Source organism: Protopterus annectens, chromosome 6.part0 (genome assembly GCF_019279795.1).
Source record: "Protopterus annectens isolate FY-2018-M chromosome 6.part0, PAN1.0, whole genome shotgun sequence".
NCBI lineage: Eukaryota > Metazoa > Chordata > Ceratodontiformes > Protopteridae > Protopterus > Protopterus annectens.
Genome location: NC_056737.1, coordinates 457,417,198 through 457,437,595, shown reverse-complemented (window position 1 = coordinate 457,437,595; position 20,398 = coordinate 457,417,198).

The following is a 20,398-nucleotide window of genomic DNA, read 5'->3' as shown; positions in this document are numbered from 1 at the left end:
CACATGACAATTTCTTCCAGTATAGAGTTATACAATTATTTATGCTTGTCAATCAGATGAATTAAATGAGTTATAGTAATGTATATGTTTGGGACATAGGTTTTTAACACATATTATTAATCTGCTATTCCTGTATCTGTGATGTGTCAGTGTGATATCTAGGTCAAAGCTGAGACCAGCTGCTTTCAGCTTCTCTGTGAGAATTCTGAGAGTTGAAGCTTTTGAAGTAGCTCATGGACACTGTGCATGAGACAGCCCACATCCCAGATTGTCTCTCTTAACATTTTGGTGGGAAACTTATTAAAAACTAGTGACAAACATTCATTTAGCAGTGTAAATGCATCTAAACATGACAAAACCTTCACAATGCATTCTACAGGTTATTACAGACTCTATGTAAGTGAAATCAAGCCCAAAATTATTAATAAGTAACAAAACTCAACATTTTTGTCCCAACTCAACTCCTATGAATCTTATTATTTACTGTGTGTATATGATCAAAAGTATTTCTATATATTAATAAAGAAAAGAAAAAGAGAGTAGAAAGTAAAAGGGTGTAAGGCAGAAATAAAAAATGTAAGAGAAAGCTATAAGAAGTATATACAATAGAATATTACTTACTGTTTATATTAATAGAGTTAAAAATAAAACATATTATTTACTATTATTTAGTTCTAATTATTATTAGTTAAAGCATGACAGATTATTTACAAACAAGCATAAGCAGTGTAATCAAGAAAGTATAATTAGGTAGTGTCATTCCTGTATCTGTGATGTGTCAGTGTGATATCTATGTCAAAGGTGAGACTAGCTGCTTTCAGCTTCTCTGTGAGAATTCTGAGAGTTGAAGCTTTTGAAGTAGCTCATGGACACTGTGCATGAGACAGCCCACATCCCAGATTGTCTCTCTTAACATTTTGGCGGGAAACTTATTAAAAACTAGTGACAAACATTCATTTAGCAGTGTAAATGCATCTAAACATGACAAAACCTTCACAATGCATTCTACAGGTTATTACAGACTCTATGTAAGTGAAATCAAGCCCAAAATTATTAATAAGTAACAAAACTCAACATTTTTGTCCCAACTCAACTCCTATGCAAATCTTATTATTTACCGTGTCTATATGATCAAAAGCATTTCTATATATTAATAAAGAAAAGAAAAGAGAGTATAAAGTAAAAGGGTGTAAGGCAGAAATAAAAAAAAATGTAAGAGAAAGCTATAAGAAGTATATACAATAGAATGTTACTTACTGTTTATATTAATAGAGTTAAAAATAAAACATATTATTTACTATTATTTAGTTCTAATTATTATTAGTTAAAGCATGACAGATTATTTACAAACAAGCATAAGCAGTGTAATCAAGAAAGTATAATTAGGAATAGCATTTGAAGGACATATAAACTTTTAAAGGAAAAAAAATGTATCAAATTACTGACCTTATTTTTCCTCTTCAGAAAGAGAAACAAGTTAAATCACAGCTTGCCATTAAATCTCCAGATATTTTGACTAGTTATGAAACAAAACATTTCTTTGCACACAGAGAATAACTTTGATTAAATCTTTTTCAAAATATTTGTTGCTTCTTGGAAATGCAGGAACTATATTTAAAAAGATTAGTAATAAAATAAAATGATGAGAGAAAAAAAACATAGTACAAATCATTTGTTTTTTAGTCTCTTCTTCTTCTCTGAAGTCTTCCACGAAGTTTCAGTTGCCAGTCTCTTTAACGAAGGACTAGCCCATTCCATTTCTTCTATTTTTTCCAAAATCTTATTTTTTTTGATAAACAGTAAAGCAGAGTCTAAGTCATCGAAAATTTTAGGACCATCAGGAAGGAAGATTTTAAGCTTGGCAGGAAACAGAAGGTATGTTTTAAACTGTGCTTTTTAAGCTCCCTTATTAGTGGCAGAAAAACTTTTCTTTTAGCTAATACCATGGAAGAATAGTCATTGTCAAAATGCACAGTTGTTTCATTAATCTTAACAGGAGCTTTAGCCCAAGCAGATTTAAGAACCATCTCTTTATCAAAAGATGATAGAAATCTAACTATAACTGATCTAGGATAGTTTTGTTAGAGTTAGTATTAGCTATAGATCTATGTGCTCTTTCGATACCAAAAGAGAATGCTTCTGGTAAATCTAAAGTTTTAGGGAGCCATGTTGTTAAAAAAGAAGTAATATTGTTACCTTCAATATTTTCTGGCAGTCCAAAAATCCTAATGTTATTGCGCCTAGATCTATTTTCCAGGTCATCCAGCTTTGTTTGTAAATGTGTATTTTGTTTCAGCAGAAACTCAATGTTGATTTCCTCTTCTTGTATTCTATTTTCCATGTCATTCACAGCTTCTTCTATGCCTGTCATCTGGATCTTCTGTTGTTGCAGGTCCATATGTAATTTGTTTTGTAGTTTTTTTCTATGAAAGTGTCTATTTTAGTATCCATTTTATCCATCTTAGCAGTAAGCTACTGGACTATAATTATCAGAGACTGGAGTTCTTTCTTGGTGCTGGAGTCTTGAGAATTTGTCTTACTGGAACTCATTTCAGACTGATAAACTGACAGGAAAATTTCCAAAGTAATTTCTGACAGGAATATTAATAAGATTTCCTTTCTTTTTTAGATATAGTTCAAGAACTATATAAAACAAACATATTTAGAAAGAAAATTACTTCAAAAATTACTTTTTTAAGTAATTAATTCCTGTCAATGTAATGAAATTGGTGGAGCTGAAGAAATCTGCTGCTATCCTGTGTTCATCCTTCCATGTTACAACTTCTGAAGTAGGTGGTCCTGTGAGATCTAGCCACATACCCTTTACCATTTGTGGGAGCTGTTGTATGCTAATGTATGTGAGTGATTAGTAATGCTTGGTTGTTGTACCACTGTACTATGCATGTTACAACTTCTGAAATACTATCTCTGTGGTATCGGATCTATATCATATGAGCGAATCGCACAAATTGCAAACGCTCATAATATCGAACATACTGGACCTTGAACTTCCTATTGTGGAGGCTACACCCCCCCACACCCCCCGCTAAATATATATTCCAATTCTGAGATTGCACTACAGTGAATAAAGGGCAAATATCCTATGCTTCACTGTACCACAATCTCAGAAAAAGCACTTTGAGGTCCGGAACATTCAATATTATGAGCGTTCGCAATTTGTGCGATTCACTCATATGATATAGACCAGTGGTATCAGCCACATATGTGTTACCATTGCTGGGAGCAGTGATTTGTTACTGTATGTGGGTGATCAGTACTGTTAGGTTGCTGCACCACTGTGTTATGCATGTTACAGCTCCTGAAATAGGTACCTCTGTGACTTAATAATATTATAAATTTGAGGTATCAGTCAGTGCATTTAATTGATGTTGTTACTCAGTAAAAGTCTACTGAAAAGTGAAAAATTGTGTTATAATAAGGGGCACTAATTCTGAAATGACAGATTCCCAACCTTTGCCAGTGGTGTACTATAAAGACAATGCCATGGTCCATTTATTATTTTATTTCTTTCAAGAGACCAGCAATTAAAGTCACTGTCTGATAATTGCTTCTGTGTGCAAAAGACTCGACCTTTTATATGGCTGAATATTGATTTTCCAAATTACAAGAAAAAGCTCAGTAATAATTTCACATTTTATTCAAAAATAATGAGCACAAATTAAACTTATTGATAGCTTCTGGTAATATTTCTGTGTCAAGCACCAAATAGACCAGCAAAGCAGCAAGGAGTTCCAATATATTTATTTTAGTACTTAAACAGACTAGTTTCGGCAAACAGCCTTCTTCAGTGTAAGACAGTACAGTCAAGTTCCTTTTACTCATCAATTTAAATACATAGCATGAGCCAATAAAAAATTGAGCTCATGAATATTAATGAAATTGAAAACAAATTTTTAACTTAGTATTTTTGACAATCAAATATACAGTGGGTAACATATGTGAAAAAGTCAATCCTGAACAGAGAAGATGACAACCCTGAATAGATGTATACAGATAATTTAACATGTTGTTAGTACAGTATAACATATATCTGTATAGCCATATAAATATATATTTTTCCATACAGGCACCAAATATTAAACATGGATTCGTCATTACCACTAGTGGTAATGCATATCAATACATGTATTGAATTGGCTTAAATAGCCCAGACTAGCTGTGTCAAAATGGGTGCTATTAGGCAGATTGGGTGATCGACATATCCTGAGTATATAGCTATCACCAACAATAGTGAAAATAAAACATAAAGAGTAAAAATAAAACAAAGAACAAAAAGCACAAAAAAACATAACATCCAAAACTGAAAATGGAAAAATGGATTGGGGTAATCTCATGTGACATGTATAAGTATATAGAAGAAAACATATATAGTTGCTAGTCAAAACCAGCATATACTGAGTAAATACTGTTCCTACAAACACTGAGATTTTCCACATAACAGTTACCTATATTATATACATAAACCAAGCCCATACCATAGTTAGTGCTACAAAAAGGCCCATATGGCTCAGTGTCCTAAACTCAGATCCATACCGAACCAAAGTATATTTGTGTTCATTGCTCACATATATAAAACCAGATTGTTTCTAAAGATCTATGTGACCCAAGGCTTAGTATCAGATTGGTCAACATTGTTGTTACAAGATAACCATAATCTCCTATAAGTGATCATTTAGTCCCGGATGAAATAAACCCCCCAATGTAGTGATCCAATATTTCTCTTTTGATCCAATAACCCATGCCAACCTTGTTTATTTGTTCTGTCTCCAGAAATACGATCAATAACAATGAAACTAAACTTGGCCTGAGGATGTTTACGTATGTTGATAAAGGGCACTAGTCTCCTTATGGTTTTTTATATCACTCCGATGTTCATTCATTCTGGATCTAAGAGCTCTAGAGGTTTGTCCTACATAGAATGCCCCACAATAACAGGAGGCAAGGTACACCACCCAATCGCTGCTGCAATTACCAAAGATCTTAATATCAAATATTCTACTGGTATTACGACTGGAGAACTCCTTTGATTTAGGCATATGTGGGCAGGATCCACAATGACCACAGGAAATGAACCAATAAGTTCATCACCATGAAGTGTCAGTTGTTTATAGATAGTACCCCACTTGCCATGTGTTTGAAATGTGACAAGTAGGAGCCTAGGGTTTTACCACGCTTGTATGAAAAAGACATCGTGGTCCCAAAATACTGCAGCTTGTCATTAGCCAGTAGAATATTCCAATGTTTATTGATAATGTTTCTGATCATATTGATATTTCTGCCATAAGTTGTGATAAATCTGACACATGTACCATGAGAAGATTGATTTTTGTTCTTAATCTGGTATTGTAATAAATCATCCCTCTCTAGACTATTAGCTCTACTCTGGGCAGACACAATATCAAATCTATCATAACCCCTATTGGTAAACCTCTGACTGAGATCCCTGCTGGCCACTTGATATTCCTCTATGTTTGAACTAAGACGTTTAATACGTATAAATTGAGATATCGGAATACTTCTGATGGTGTGACGGGGATGTAAACTTGATGCATGTAACAAGGTGTTATATTATGGTACTTGCGGAAAACTTTGGTGGACAAAGTATGATCTGGGTTCCTGTAAACAGTGACGTCCAAAAAATTGATGGAGTTTCTGTCATACGTCACCGAAAATTCCAGTCCCCAAACATTGTCATTAAGATACTCAACAAATTCCTGCAAGTAACCCACATCAGCCCGCCACACCAGCCAGCAGTCGTCCAGGTAACGTCTCCAAATGTCCATTTCCACCTGAAAGATGTTGTGTGATATATCATATATCATGTATTCTTCGACATAGGCCATGAAAAGGTCAGCATATATTGGAGCGAAGGATGCTCCCATAGCTGTTCCTTGTAGCTGCCAATAACATTGGCCTTGGAAATACAGAACATTCTTGTTTAGAACATGCTCAGACATACATATCAAAAGGGTGTTAAACCCAGGTGCATATAAATTGGCCCTTTCCAATCCATTTTTCCATTTTCAGTTTTGGATGTTATGTTTTTTTGTGCTTTTTGTTCTTTGTTTTATTTTTACTCTTTATGTTTTATTTTCACTATTGTTGGTGATAGCTATATACTCAGGATATGTCGATCACCCAATCACCCAATCTGCCTAATAGCACCCATTTTGACACAGCTAGTCTGGGCTATTTAAGCCAATTCAATACATGTATTCGATATGCATTACCACTAGTGGTAATGACGAATCCATGTTTAATATTTGGTGCCTGTGGCGGAAAAATATATATTTATATGGCTATACAGATATATGTTATACTGTACTAACAACATGTTAAATTATCTGTATACATCTATTCAGGGTTGTCATCTTCTCTGTTCAGGATTGACTTTTTCACATATGTTACCCACTGTATATTTGATTGTCAAAATACTAAGTTAAAAATTTGTTTTCAATTTCATTAATATTCATGAGCTCAATTTTTTATTGGCTCATGCTATGTATTTAAATTGATGAGTAAAAGGAACTTGACTGTACTGTCTTACACTGAAGAAGGCTGTTTGCCGAAACTAGTCTGTTTAAGTACTAAAATAAATATATTGGAACTCCTTGCTGCTTTGCTGGTCTATTTGGTGCTTTCTACTTGGTTTGGACCGTGCATTCCCTCGTGCATAGGACTTGGTCTGTTCTGTGTGTTCACTCTGTGCTGGGGGACCGAGCAGTGGAGTCGTTTTCAGCCTGTTTCAGGCTGATTTTCTATGGTGACTTTTCGTGTATACTTGCTTTTATATGCCCACATGTTTGTTTTCTAACAGTGGGCTGGCATTTGGACACTTATTCTTGTTCCTTGATGAGGGTAAAATTCTGACTGAAGGAGCCAGGCACAGCTGTCGGTTTTTGGGAGCGCCATATTGGTTTGGCTTCATCTCGGCGGTCAAGCTGCAAGTGTGTGAAACCTTTGGAACCTCAGCATTGCAGTTACTGAGCTTAGCGTTATCGTTGGGCATTTCTGTACTTGTTATGGCCACATCGACGGTTGATGTCTGGACTTCCACTCATTTTGATGTACTTTGATATGTCCGTCTGTCGTGGGTGAGGATTACAACTTAAATTATTGGCGTTTTGGGACATCTTCATTTTCGTGTTACTACAATAAAAAATATATGTCTTTATGTGTGAGACTATTCTGGGTATCTATGGGGTTTTGACTGATGATCGGGATACACTGAATTTTCTCTTTCGAAAAACAGCTACATTTTTGGAGGCGTTTTTTTCTACTATGAACCTTTGGGGTCCGTACAACCAACAGGGCCAAATGTGATATGGACATTTTGTGTTTATTATATTTTATTACTGGCAATACTGCCGCTGGTTTATTTGTGGTTCCTGGTAGTGTCTAGAGTGTTCAATTGATACTTGGTCGTGAAGCAACTAAATGCTTCGGCAGTTGTGTATATTTGTATGTTTTGAAACTCAGGGATTTATCAAACGTGTATTTGAATAACATTTGGTTTTTCACACATTTTTTCAATTTGGGCCTATGTCTTTTGAAGGTATTATTACTACACCTGTTACGCTCTAGGGTGAGTGAGGTTGTAATATATTAACTAGGCCTAAGAATTCTGTCGGGTTCGTGTGAACTACTACGGAACTTTAGTGCTGTTTTACATTTATATGTATATACTCTTGAAACGACCAAAGGACGACAACAATTTATGGTCGTTTTAGGACCAGGACTTGGGACTCCTCTAACTATTGAATAGCGGGACATTAACATCAAGCGCAGAATGTTTTTCAGTTTCTATAAGTAATGGGCAACTATTGGAATCACTGTAGTTTCCTTTGTGCAACTTGAAATAACCAGTTGGTACAAATATTAATATAGAGTGTTTGGAACTAAGTAGGTACTAGGATTGAAGTTGTGGTTTCATATTAGCCACGGCAAATATTATATACAAACAACCATTGGTTTTGGATAATATATGTTTGCACACCCTCTTGGCTTATAATTGAGATAACTACTCTGCCTAACGACTATTTCGTACATGTTATATGATTGTGCATACTAGTTTATGGTGCATGATACTACTACATGTGTCTGGTCCTACTACAGTCAGTATCCAAGTTATACTTGGTTCACCTCTGTGTGTGCTCAGACAGTTTGAAAACTGTACCTCCAAATCAAGTATACTGATAACTAATGGAAATATTTAGCCTTTTGGCTTTCAGAAGTGTTGGCTAACTTGTGTAGGGGTATTAGGTTATGTGTGTCAATTAGACTAAGAACTGAGTCATGCTGGGTTCAACTTATACAATGTCTTAGACCCCAATATATTGGTATATTTAAAATAGTTATACGACTATGCATGATATCCCTCCCCAATATACCAGTTGGTTATAGGTACTGAGTATCGTGAACACAATATATTTGAATAGTTGTGACTATACTTGTTATATCATTATAATATATTTCAGTATAATGGGAATTTGGACTCTATTATACTATATATATTCAATATGGGACACAATTTTAGAGAGTTTAACTTACTAACACAGGCTGCATGTATAATTGTGTTGAGTTATAATTACAAATACGCTGGTGTATGAGTCCAAGAGGGACAACAACTGTTGAGATTTGATTATATTATGTTATATTCTGAGTGTCTGGGATTATAGTTCCAGAAAAGTGTGCAATATAACAAACGGAAATATTGTCTTTGTTGTTGTACTAACATGTATTAGCATTTACGGTAACTATATTTGCAATTCGTTGTAGGTTACCAGTTTAGTTGCCTTCTTAGAAACGGGCCACTGCTCGGTCCCCCAATCACAATTAAAACTTGGACCATTCCTACCAATTGTTTTTTGTGCGTTAATCGGATGAATATTTTATATGGTTGATAACACAATCAACAATATTTTGTACAGTGATTAGAGGATTTATCCAGCTGTGAGTAGGGTATTGTTCGATTAAAAGAATATTACTTAATTAGACCATTCCAATCTGACCTTTAGAGAGGCCCATATTTGTTTTTATTACTATCAAACAGTTGTTCATTATATACACAGAAAATCCTTTCATGGTGAATTGAGTTTTATGGTTCCCCTAGTGGATCCAGTGTTTTGATCATTTGCTTATTGATCTAATATATTTGTTGAGTGGGTCCTAATACTTGAACTTAACGACTAGTATTAGCCGTTACTCATATTTGTTAGTTTGGTTCAGTGGGGTATCCATCAGCGATTAATCGGAATCGTGACTTAACCATTGGAGTGTCTAACATTTAACCATTCTTAGGTCTGGATGCTTTAACTGAGAATACAAGTTAACAGCCTTATATTGAATACTGTAATTTACTTTTCTGTGCTATTCATTGTGTTTTGCCTCCCATAGTGATTCATTAGTCCTTGGATTGTTTTTTCTGTTTAATCAATGCTTTCTGCCTACCCTTGTGACTCTTAAATTTTGGATTGGCGTTTAACTATCTTCGAATTTTTGGTGCCACTGGGTCTTTCGACTATTGTTCTACCAATTTGGTTGAAATATTGCATATTTTTGTTGCTTTTTTGTGCTCCACCAATTATTAATAGTAGCATATACAAAATACCACTCACAACATGGATCTGAATAATATTCTGTCTGGATTATGTGCTGATCGGCAAGATATAGGTGTATTTGGTATTGAGAATTTGCCAAGCAATGATCCGGTCAATTCGGCTCAGACTTCTTTGGTAGATTGTGACATGTTTTTTCATTCAATTACCAAAGCATTCAAAACCCTCAGATCAAACATTTGGCATCTTAAGTTATTTAAAGCATATTCGGCACAAAACATGGCTCCCAGGGGACTACGAATACGCACTCAACCTCTAGTGGGGAGACCAGATGACAAACTAAACCAAGATTGGCAGGAGGCTCTTCAGACGGGATCCATGACATTTGTGAACATTTTGTTACAATATTATGAAAGGACAGTAGATTCCAATATATATGAAATCAAAAATATATGCTCTGAGGTTCAAAAGTTTGAATCCTCTTTGAAATATCAGGATAATATTAAAAAACTGTCCCTAGAATTGACGGAGCATGAAAAAACTTTGAAGGAACGGAAAATTAAGAAGTTTCATCGTGACTTCTCAGATTACCAACGGGGCAAACCGTTTGATTTCAGCAGATCAGTTAGATTTGTGGACACAAATCAGGTTAGGACAGGGCCCAGTCGCACCAAAAAGAGACCTCGCTCAATTCTGAAGAAGAAGGGGGACAGCTCATTTAGCACGTCTGGTGAAGAATCCTCACTCACGGATTGTGAGGGGTCAGGGGAGAGGGTCTCACCAAACAGGAAGAAAACAAATAAAATTTCCCCTTTAGAGGGGGTAAGGGACACCGGGGGGGCAGAAAGCACAGAAAGACCAATTACTCAGGTCTCCTTCCAAGGACTTTTGGACAACTTCCTGAAATAGGAGTTATGCCAGAGCCCACTCAGAATGTGTTGAATCTATCTAAAGCTATACTAACAAATGAACAGGTTGCTCTTTTGAACAAGGGTCTTAACTATATTCCCTCTTTTTTCAGTCAGGAATATCACATAGTACAGGATTTACAGGCTTTTTGCCGGACTTTAAATCTAAGATTGTTTTTTGATGATAACAAGTCAGAACCATCTGAGGACTTTCGCTTTGGCAAGTCTTCATTCCAACCTCCTATGAACAAGCACGTTTCCATTTTTATGGACACTATTTTGAGGGATATTCACTTTGAGAATATGGGACATATTATGCTAGCTAGCAACTTAACTCCGGATGATAGGATAGCTTTGGACAACTTATGTAACAATAAAGATATAGCTATTGTCCCTGCTGATAAGGGAGGTGCAGTTGTGGTTTGGAATACTGCGGATTATGTCCAGGAAGGGTTAACCCAACTGTCTGATGCTAAGTGTTACATGCACATGTCTATAGACCCAACGCCTGTGTTTAAGGATGAGATTGACTCCTTTTTGCGGTTAGCCTGTGAGGAAGGTATTATAAACAAGAAATGTTTGGATTCACTTATGGTTTCTGAACCTTCTAAACAGATATTGTATCTTTTACCCAAAATTCACAAGTCTCTAACCAAACCACCTGGTAGACCAATAGTCTCTGGAATAGGCTCACTGACTGAACCCTTATCGGCCTTCCTTACTAAATATCTTAAACCACTTTTGGGACATATAAGATCTAGGTTGCAGGACACCACACAATTTTTGCAGTTAATCAGGGAGACCCAATTGGAACCCGAATGGTATTTATGCACATTGGATGTAAAATCACTATATACAAGTATACCCCACTGGGCGGGTTTGCAATCTATCCAATATTGGTTGGAAAGGGCCAATTTATATGCACCTGGGTTTAACACCCTTTTGATATGTATGTCTGAGCATGTTCTAAACAAGAATGTTCTGTATTTCCAAGGCCAATGTTATTGGCAGCTACAAGGAACAGCTATGGGAGCATCCTTCGCTCCAATATATGCTGACCTTTTCATGGCCTATGTCGAAGAATACATGATATATGATATATCACACAACATCTTTCAGGTGGAAATGGACATTTGGAGACGTTACCTGGACGACTGCTGGCTGGTGTGGCGGGCTGATGTGGGTTACTTGCAGGAATTTGTTGAGTATCTTAATGACAATGTTTGGGGACTGGAATTTTCGGTGACGTATGACAGAAACTCCATCAATTTTTTGGACGTCACTGTTTACAGGAACCCAGATCATACTTTGTCCACCAAAGTTTTCCGCAAGTACCCGCAATATAACACCTTGTTACATGCATCAAGTTTACATCCCCGTCACACCATCAGAAGTATTCCGATATCTCAATTTATACGTATTAAACGTCTTAGTTCAAACATAGAGGAATATCAAGTGGCCAGCAGGGATCTCAGTCAGAGGTTTACCAATAGGGGTTATGATAGATTTGATATTGTGTCTGCCCAGAGTAGAGCTAATAGTCTAGAGAGGGATGATTTATTACAATACCAGATTAAGAACAAAAATCAATCTTCTCGTGGTACATGTGTCAGATTTATCACAACTTATGGCAGAAATATCAATATGATCAGAAACATTATCAATAAACATTGGAATATTCTACTGGCTAATGACAAGCTGCGAAGTATTTTGGGACCACGATGTCTTTTTTCATACAAACGTGGTAAAACCCTAGGCTCCTACTTGTCACATTTCAAACACATGGCAAGTGGGGGTACTATCTATAAACAACTGACACTTCATGGTGATGAACTTATTGGTTCATTTCCCTGTGGTCATTGTGGATCCTGCCCACATATGCCTAAATCAAAGGAGTTCTCCAGTCGTAATACCAGTAGAATATTTGATATTAAGATCTTTGGTAATTGCAGCAGCGATTGGGTGGTGTACCTTGCCTCCTGTTATTGTGGGGCATTCTATGTAGGACAAACCTCTAGAGCTCTTAGATCCAGAATGAATGAACATCGGAGTGATATAAAAAACCATAAGGAGACTAGTGCCCTTTATCAACATACGCGTAAACATCCTCAGGCCAAGTTTAGTTTCATTGTTATTGATCGTATTTCTGGAGACAGAACAAATAAACAAGGTTGGCATGGGTTATTGGATCAAAAAGAGAAATATTGGATCACTACATTGGGGGGTTTATTTCATCCGGGACTAAATGATCACTTATAGGAGATTATGGTTATCTTGTAACAACAATGTTGACCAATCTGATACTAAGCCTTGGGTCACATAGATCTTTAGAAACAATCTGGTTTTATATATGTGAGCAATGAACACAAATATACTTTGGTTCGGTATGGATCTGAGTTTAGGACACTGAGCCATATGGGCCTTTTTGTAGCACTAACTATGGTATGGGCTTGGTTTATGTATATAATATAGGTAACTGTTATGTGGAAAATCTCAGTGTTTGTAGGAACAGTATTTACTCAGTATATGCTGGTTTTTGACTAGCAACTATATATGTTTTCTTCTATATACTTATACATGTCACATGAGATTACCCCAATCCATTTTTCCATTTTCAGTTTTGGATGTTATGTTTTTTTGTGCTTTTTGTTCTTTGTTTTATTTTTACTCTTTATGTTTTATTTTCACTATTGTTGGTGATAGCTATATACTCAGGATATGTCGATCACCCAATCTGCCTAATAGCACCCATTTTGACACAGCTAGTCTGGGCTATTTAAGCCAATTCAATACATGTATTCGATATGCATTACCACTAGTGGTAATGACGAATCCATGTTTAATATTTGGTGCCTGTATGAAAAATATATATTTATATGGCTATACAGATATATGTTATACTGTACTAACAACATGTTAAATTATCTGTATACATCTATTCAGGGTTGTCATCTTCTCTGTTCAGGATTGACTTTTTCACATATGTTACCCACTGTATATTTGATTGTCAAAATACTAAGTTAAAAATTTGTTTTCAATTTCATTAATATTCATGAGCTCAATTTTTTATTGGCTCATGCTATGTATTTAAATTGATGAGTAAAAGGAACTTGACTGTACTGTCTTACACTGAAGAAGGCTGTTTGCCGAAACTAGTCTGTTTAAGTACTAAAATAAATATATTGGAACTCCTTGCTGCTTTGCTGGTCTATTTGGTGCTTTCTACTTGGTTTGGACCGTGCATTCCCTCGTGCATAGGACTTGGTCTGTTCAATATTTCTGTGTCAGCCATACCATAAAATGTGTGCAAGGTTTAGATAGAGAGTGTTTTCAGATATAAGTACTTTGGTATGGTAGCAGACTTCAGCATGACATAGGTGGACCATTTCTGAAAACGTAGGGCCACTAGGAAATTGTGCCTATAATTTTTTCTGCATTTTCTGTAATTGCATTGTTCTCCACAAAAAAAATCACATTTTTTAATAATTTATGACAATAAATATACAGAAACTACATATTTAGTTAATTCCAACCAAGGAAAGCATGAGTTTAGCAAAATGTTGCAGTAAGCCAAGGTAATCATGTTGTTTATCTACACCTAGTTTCATCATTCAGGGTATGTATTACAGCTTGATCTAACAGGTAGTCAGATAATGTTTAAGTGACAAAGAACATTAAACAATAGGTATGAGAAGAGGTGAAAATGTCCCCTTTCACATGAGTGAGGCCATGGCTACAACATTTTGTTCTGTATGGCTGTTTTCTTGCTATAAATAGTTCATTCCAAATGTTAGTTTAAATATATAAGAAGAGAAAATTATATAATTGTTTAAAATGCTGAATATATTCAATGCTTAAAGAAATAAATGCAGACCGACCACTGGAAGGCCTGATGGTAAAATGAAAATGCGAATACTCTGGCCACATAATGCAAAGACGGGATTCTCTAGAAAATACATAGATGCTAGGAAATATAAAAAGCAAAAGTAGAAGGGGATGGCATAGGCTAAGGTGGCTGGATAGCATTACTAAAGTAATAAACATAAATTTGCAAGAATTTAAGGAGCAGTTATTGATAGCCAGGCCTGGTGTGCTAAAGTCCTTGAGATTACAAAGAGCTGGATATCAACCAAACCAAACTAAACACCAACAATAAATATTCGTGGGAGTTAAATTAAGGGATTCTATGCAATTTTAATTGACCTATCTGAATGTTTTTAAAATGTAAAGACACATCTAGTGATCATTTTCATAAAGATTGTGCCACATCACAGTTTTTGGTAGTTTATGTTCTTTGCATTTAAGGTATTTTGGAATTAAATTTTACTGCTAGATATATTTTGTATGGGAGAAGCTGACTATAAATTGACTGATAAATTTTTTTTAGCAAAGCAGTCACAAGTAATTAGGTTTCCACCATAATATTTTCAAGATGGAATGTGCAAATGAATGCCTAATGCGAAGAATGTACTGCAAAGTGTAGTCTGCACTATATTTAATGAAAACTGAAGAATGAAAATATCTGCATATGGCAGTATATCAGTCAAGTAATTTGTTTGTGTCTTTCGGCTTTTCCCGGTTAGGGGTCGCCACAGCGGAACTCCGGTCAGCTAATGATTGGTAGTGGATTTTTACGTACCGGGTTACCAGCCCTGACGCACAACCTTCAACCAAGGCACGCCCCATTCACGTATGCCTCAAGTAATATTTATGAATAATACAACATATAACATATAACTAATATAATATAATATAATATAATATAATATAATATAATATAATATAATATAATATAACAAACTGCTAGAGGGTAGGGGAGATGGGTATTAAAGCCTGCAATTTTTCAGTATTTTTTACAAAATATTTTTGTATGCGATTTTCCAATAATTTTTACAAAATATTTTTATATTTTTTGTATTTTTAGTAAAATTGTCTGCCATTTTCCAGTAGCCCTACTGGAAAGTTGTATTAATAGTAAATAAAAATAATACAGTCTGATATGTAGGGTCTATAGATATGCAAACAACTCAGTTAAAAATCTTTCGATGACTATACACACTCCTTTATTAGTATACTATGGTGATAATGTATGCTTGCTAACAAGACTTTGCAGAAAATACAGATGTTGCCTATAAATTCATCAAGATACACTGATAAGAAATTATCTGTGACATTAACTGTGAGCTGTGCATGAAAATATGCATAAAGTCAATAATTTGAGAAATCTTCTGCAAATAAGCAGAATGAACACCTGACCAAAACTAATGTATGTAATTGCATCAGAGATAAACGTTAAGAAATATCTTTGTACAGCATGTTATGTTTTCACATAACAAGCTTTAGTCCACCTTTCTGAATGGCTATTTTCTTTTTTTTTGTCTCTATTCTCTCTTTCTTTGCTTTGTTGTATATATTTTACATATAAATTATTGTCTATCTATTGAATGTATTATAGTGGCTACTGTAATCTGAACACAATCCTATAAATTCATATTGTAGAAAAATAGCACATTCTAAACTGATTCCCACATCACTGTTCACTAAGTAACTACTTGCTATGTAATCTCCAAGCATCCTTGTATGTTTCACTTTAGTATGTTATCTTTATGTTTTCTTTATGACTGTTTAACTTTGATAAACACTTGCTCTTTGAACTTCAGTCATGGCTGTAAAGGGTTTGTTTACTGGTCCTTTTAACACTTAACTAGTTAAGAAATATAAATAAATAAATAAAACAGTGTAAGACACTTCTCTGTGTGGAAGATATTCAGTCCATATATTTCTAGTTAATCACTGTATATTAATCAGATCAGACAATAGTAGTAGAAGTAGCGAACTTAAACTCATCTTAAGTCAAAACAAAACAAAAATTATAATAGAAAACATATAATTGTACAGCATTACTAAGTATTCAAAAGTAATCCAAGCAAGGCAGGCAGTCTGTTTCCAGTTGAAAATCCTTTATTAAGTACATAGACATCCATGGTAAATAACTCATAAAATCTGTTATCCTCCAGCATGTTCTCTATCTTTTGGTTGTAGCTAGTGGTATCAGTCACAAGTATACCTCCTCCCTTGTCTGCCTTCATTACATGCCTGGATTTATCATTACCTAGCTCAAGCAATGCTTTTCTTTATCCCTGTGTAAAGTTATAAAGTTTTTTCTTAGGAGGTTTTTTAAGCAGTTTCCTGATATCCAGCTCACATTTCACTTTGAAAGCAGCTAGTGTTTGATGTAGTGGTGGACAATAGCTGCTAGGCCTTTTTATAGTTTCATCAATGGGCTTATTTTCAATGTCATTATTTTTGCCATGAAACTGCACCCTTAAGTTGAGCTTCCTCACAAACATTTTAAGGTCTATCAGTACCTGAGCAACCTCACTCCTGCAGCTTGGTACAAAAGTAAGTCCTTTGGACAACACATTTTTTCCTTTTCAGTCAGTGCTTTAACAGAGTGGTTCCAGATAAGTGGAGCACCTGTTATTGTGGCACCTGTTGTTGTTGTTATTGTAGCTGTTATTGTGGCTGGTTACTCCGTCTGAGCCTGGGACCTGGGTTGTAGTCGGGGTTCCAGTCGGGATTGCCCAGGTATTGTATTTCCCTCACCCCTGTCCACTGTTTGGTTCTCCTGTCTCCCTGAGAGTTCGTGGATAGAGTATGAGACTTCTGGAATTCCTCCTCTGCTTTTTGGAATCTCGGTGGGTTGTAGTAGTATTCCTCGCTGTGGCTGTGGTATGGGGAGGACCTGGTAAGAGGGACAAGCTCTGGGGCTCTGGTGGTGGTCATCGTTCTTGTTCTGGTACTGGTGCTGGCTTTGGTATTGGTGTGGTGGTTGATGTCTGTGCTGTTGATATTGGTCTTCCTGAAGAAACTGGTCTCTGTGAAGGTGCTGCTGCTCCTGGTAGCTGGATTCTCTGTGGTCCGGGTCGCCCTGGTAGTCCTGTAATTCATCCTGTAGAACTCTCTGTCAGTTCTGGTTGCCGCTATGGCTTATGTTCCTGTCCTGATCCTTCTGTGATGTCAAAGGCTTCTGCGGAGTGTTGATAGCCAGAGGGGATTGGGATTGTGTGGAATGAGATGTTGGAGGAGCAGTCTCCTGGTGGTCCTGTATTGTGCCCCTGTCTGGTTTTGTGTGAGGATCTCCCCTGGGAAAATCCCGCTGAGGTCTGCTGGCACAGTTATACTTTCCCTTATATCCCCTATAATAACTAAAACCTTGTCTGTTGTTGGTTCTCCTGTTGTTGTTGTTATTATTATTGTACCTCCTAGTAAGTCTCCCAGAATCATCTTTGTCCAGTTGATCTCGTCTCATTTTATTAATCTTTCTTTTTTTTTTTTTTTAATGGACTACTCATATCCTTCCACTCTTTCTTTAAGCAACTGAAATTTAGCATCTAGGTCATTGTGGTTCTCATTTTCTAATGTTGTTTTTAAAGATGTGATGTCAGCCTTTGTAGCTTCCTGCACACTAAGGTTGTTCCTTACTAGCAGACGAATAAGTTTGTAGCTGGCATCCTCTAAAATATCTTCCCATTCCTTAGAAAGTGAATCATCCATACTTTTCCACATGGGTCTTTTGTTCAATCTATGTCCCTGGGGTAGTCTCTTCTTATCTATGCTTTGTTGTAAATAAATGTGTTCCCAGTAGAGACCCTGCATGCATTTCAGTTGCTTTTCTAGTTTAGAAAAAGTCTCTGAATTCATATTTTCTGGGCCCATTCCTCCCTGTCCATTTCAGTATCATGCTTTGGGATTGCTTTTCTTCAGCTGGAACTGGGGCTTTAGTCAAGGTGGAGGGAATTATGAACAGTTCCAAATACCAGTCACTTTTGACCCCAAACCTTCAGGCGTCTTCTAGAAACCTGAAGATGAAGAGGAATTTCACCTTTCAATATGTCAATGACTCCAAGCATACATCCAAATCAAGAAAAGAATGGCTTCACCAGAAGAAAATTAAAGTTTTAGAATGGCCCAGCCAGAACCCAGACCTAAAGCCAATAGAAAATCTGTGGGGTGATGCCCTCACAATCTGAGAGATTTGGAGCGCTTTTTCAAGGAAGAGTGGGCAAATATTGTCAAGTCAAGATGTGCCATACTGATAAACACCTACCCAAGAAGACTGAATGTTGTAATTAAATCAAAAGGTGCTTCAATAAAGTATTAGTTTAAGGGTGTGGACACGTATGCAACCAGCTTATTATACGTTTTTTATTTTTTATATTTTTTCCCTTAACAGATTTGTTTGTTTTTCAATTGAATTGTACAGATTATAGGTCACATTAAAGGTGGGAAAAATTTTGAAATGATTTATTGTGGTCTCATTTTTTTATATCACAAAAACCTGGCATTTTAACAGGAGTGTGTGCACTTTTTATATCCACTATACATACATACATGCACAAACAAAGAAACAGTATGTTAAGTAATTGCCTTCTGCAGATTTCACTTCAGATGTAAGCATTCACATTATATCCAGTTATTTACAACTCTTTTCTTCTTGGGCTTGAGCAGAGGGCTATGGATTTAAGAATATCGTTATCATAGTATATCAAATTCCATTTTACAGCATTTATATATAAAGCAATCAGTATCATAACATATCAAAATAACTTTTTATAACATATCAATATAATTTTTTTTATAAACATTCTTTTATAGAGATCCTATTATTCGGTTCCTTACCTGAAATAATTAAATTATGCATTAGCTATAGAAAACAAAACAGATGTCATAAATGTGGTATAACTGAAAAAAAAACTTAATCTTCAACAATGATATAAATGGATTATACATTTAAATACTCTATCCTAGGACTACGTTTCTTTCTATATTGTATAACTATCACTGTATCTAATTTATTTTAAATTAAGTGGGTTACATGTAAATGAATGCTAATTAGAAATAAAATAATTTTAAGTGCAGTTAGATTACCTTGGATTAAATTGGTTATATTAATACTATGACCCCCCCCCCCCATCTTGGTAACTACTTGTTCAGAACCATGTGACAATGTTGTTGAAGGATGCTATAATTTGACATTTGGTATACATCGATATTTATGCACTCCTGATCTCGCATTTGTAATTTTGTTATTGTTGACTTTGATTTTTCCATAAATATAATCAAGTTTTGTTTTTCATATTTATTTTATTTCTGCTACAGATATTTAATAAGTATGTTTTCTGCCTGATTCTTACTACAGCTGAGACATAATTTGTGTTCCTGTATGAAAAGCATGTCCAGTGGAATATTTATTGCAGCAGCAGTTTGAACCAACTCTTTGTAATGTCACTTTTTATTACTATGCTGTTTGGCTCTTGCATCCATGGGATCAAAGATCCTATTTCAAATTAACAACCTAAAAGAAAACTGAGAGTTTCTTCGTGCACACCAAAGACACTTCTGCTTAAATTCATTATCTACAACAAAGAGTGAGTTGAAATGTAAGAGGCCAACTATCTTATGCATTTTTCCCCTTTGTCTTGAAGTTGTCTGAGTGATGAAATGTATTTCCTTGCCTGGTTAGAGCTTCTAAACCTGTGTACCAAAAGTATTTCCTGCCTCCAGCACTGAAACATATATGCTGGAGAAAACCTGTGTAGGCAATTACAGTGTCAACACATGCATGTCATGAAAAGGCTAATAGGGTCGCAACTTGATAAGTGTCATTAACCCATGATTACATTGCAGAAATTGCAACACCAGTTTTGTATATAAATATGTTAGCCTCTTCAACAGTATTTTTTAACAGAATATCCATAAGTCATTTTAGTATTAATCTTATTTTTGAGCAAAAGCATCCGTTTGTACATTTTCTTTGTGTTAAAAACTAATCTGAAGATAAAAATAGTACTTTGAAGTTTTAAAATCCAACTACCGTTTTGTCCAAGCAGCTCTTAACTCCTTTCTAAC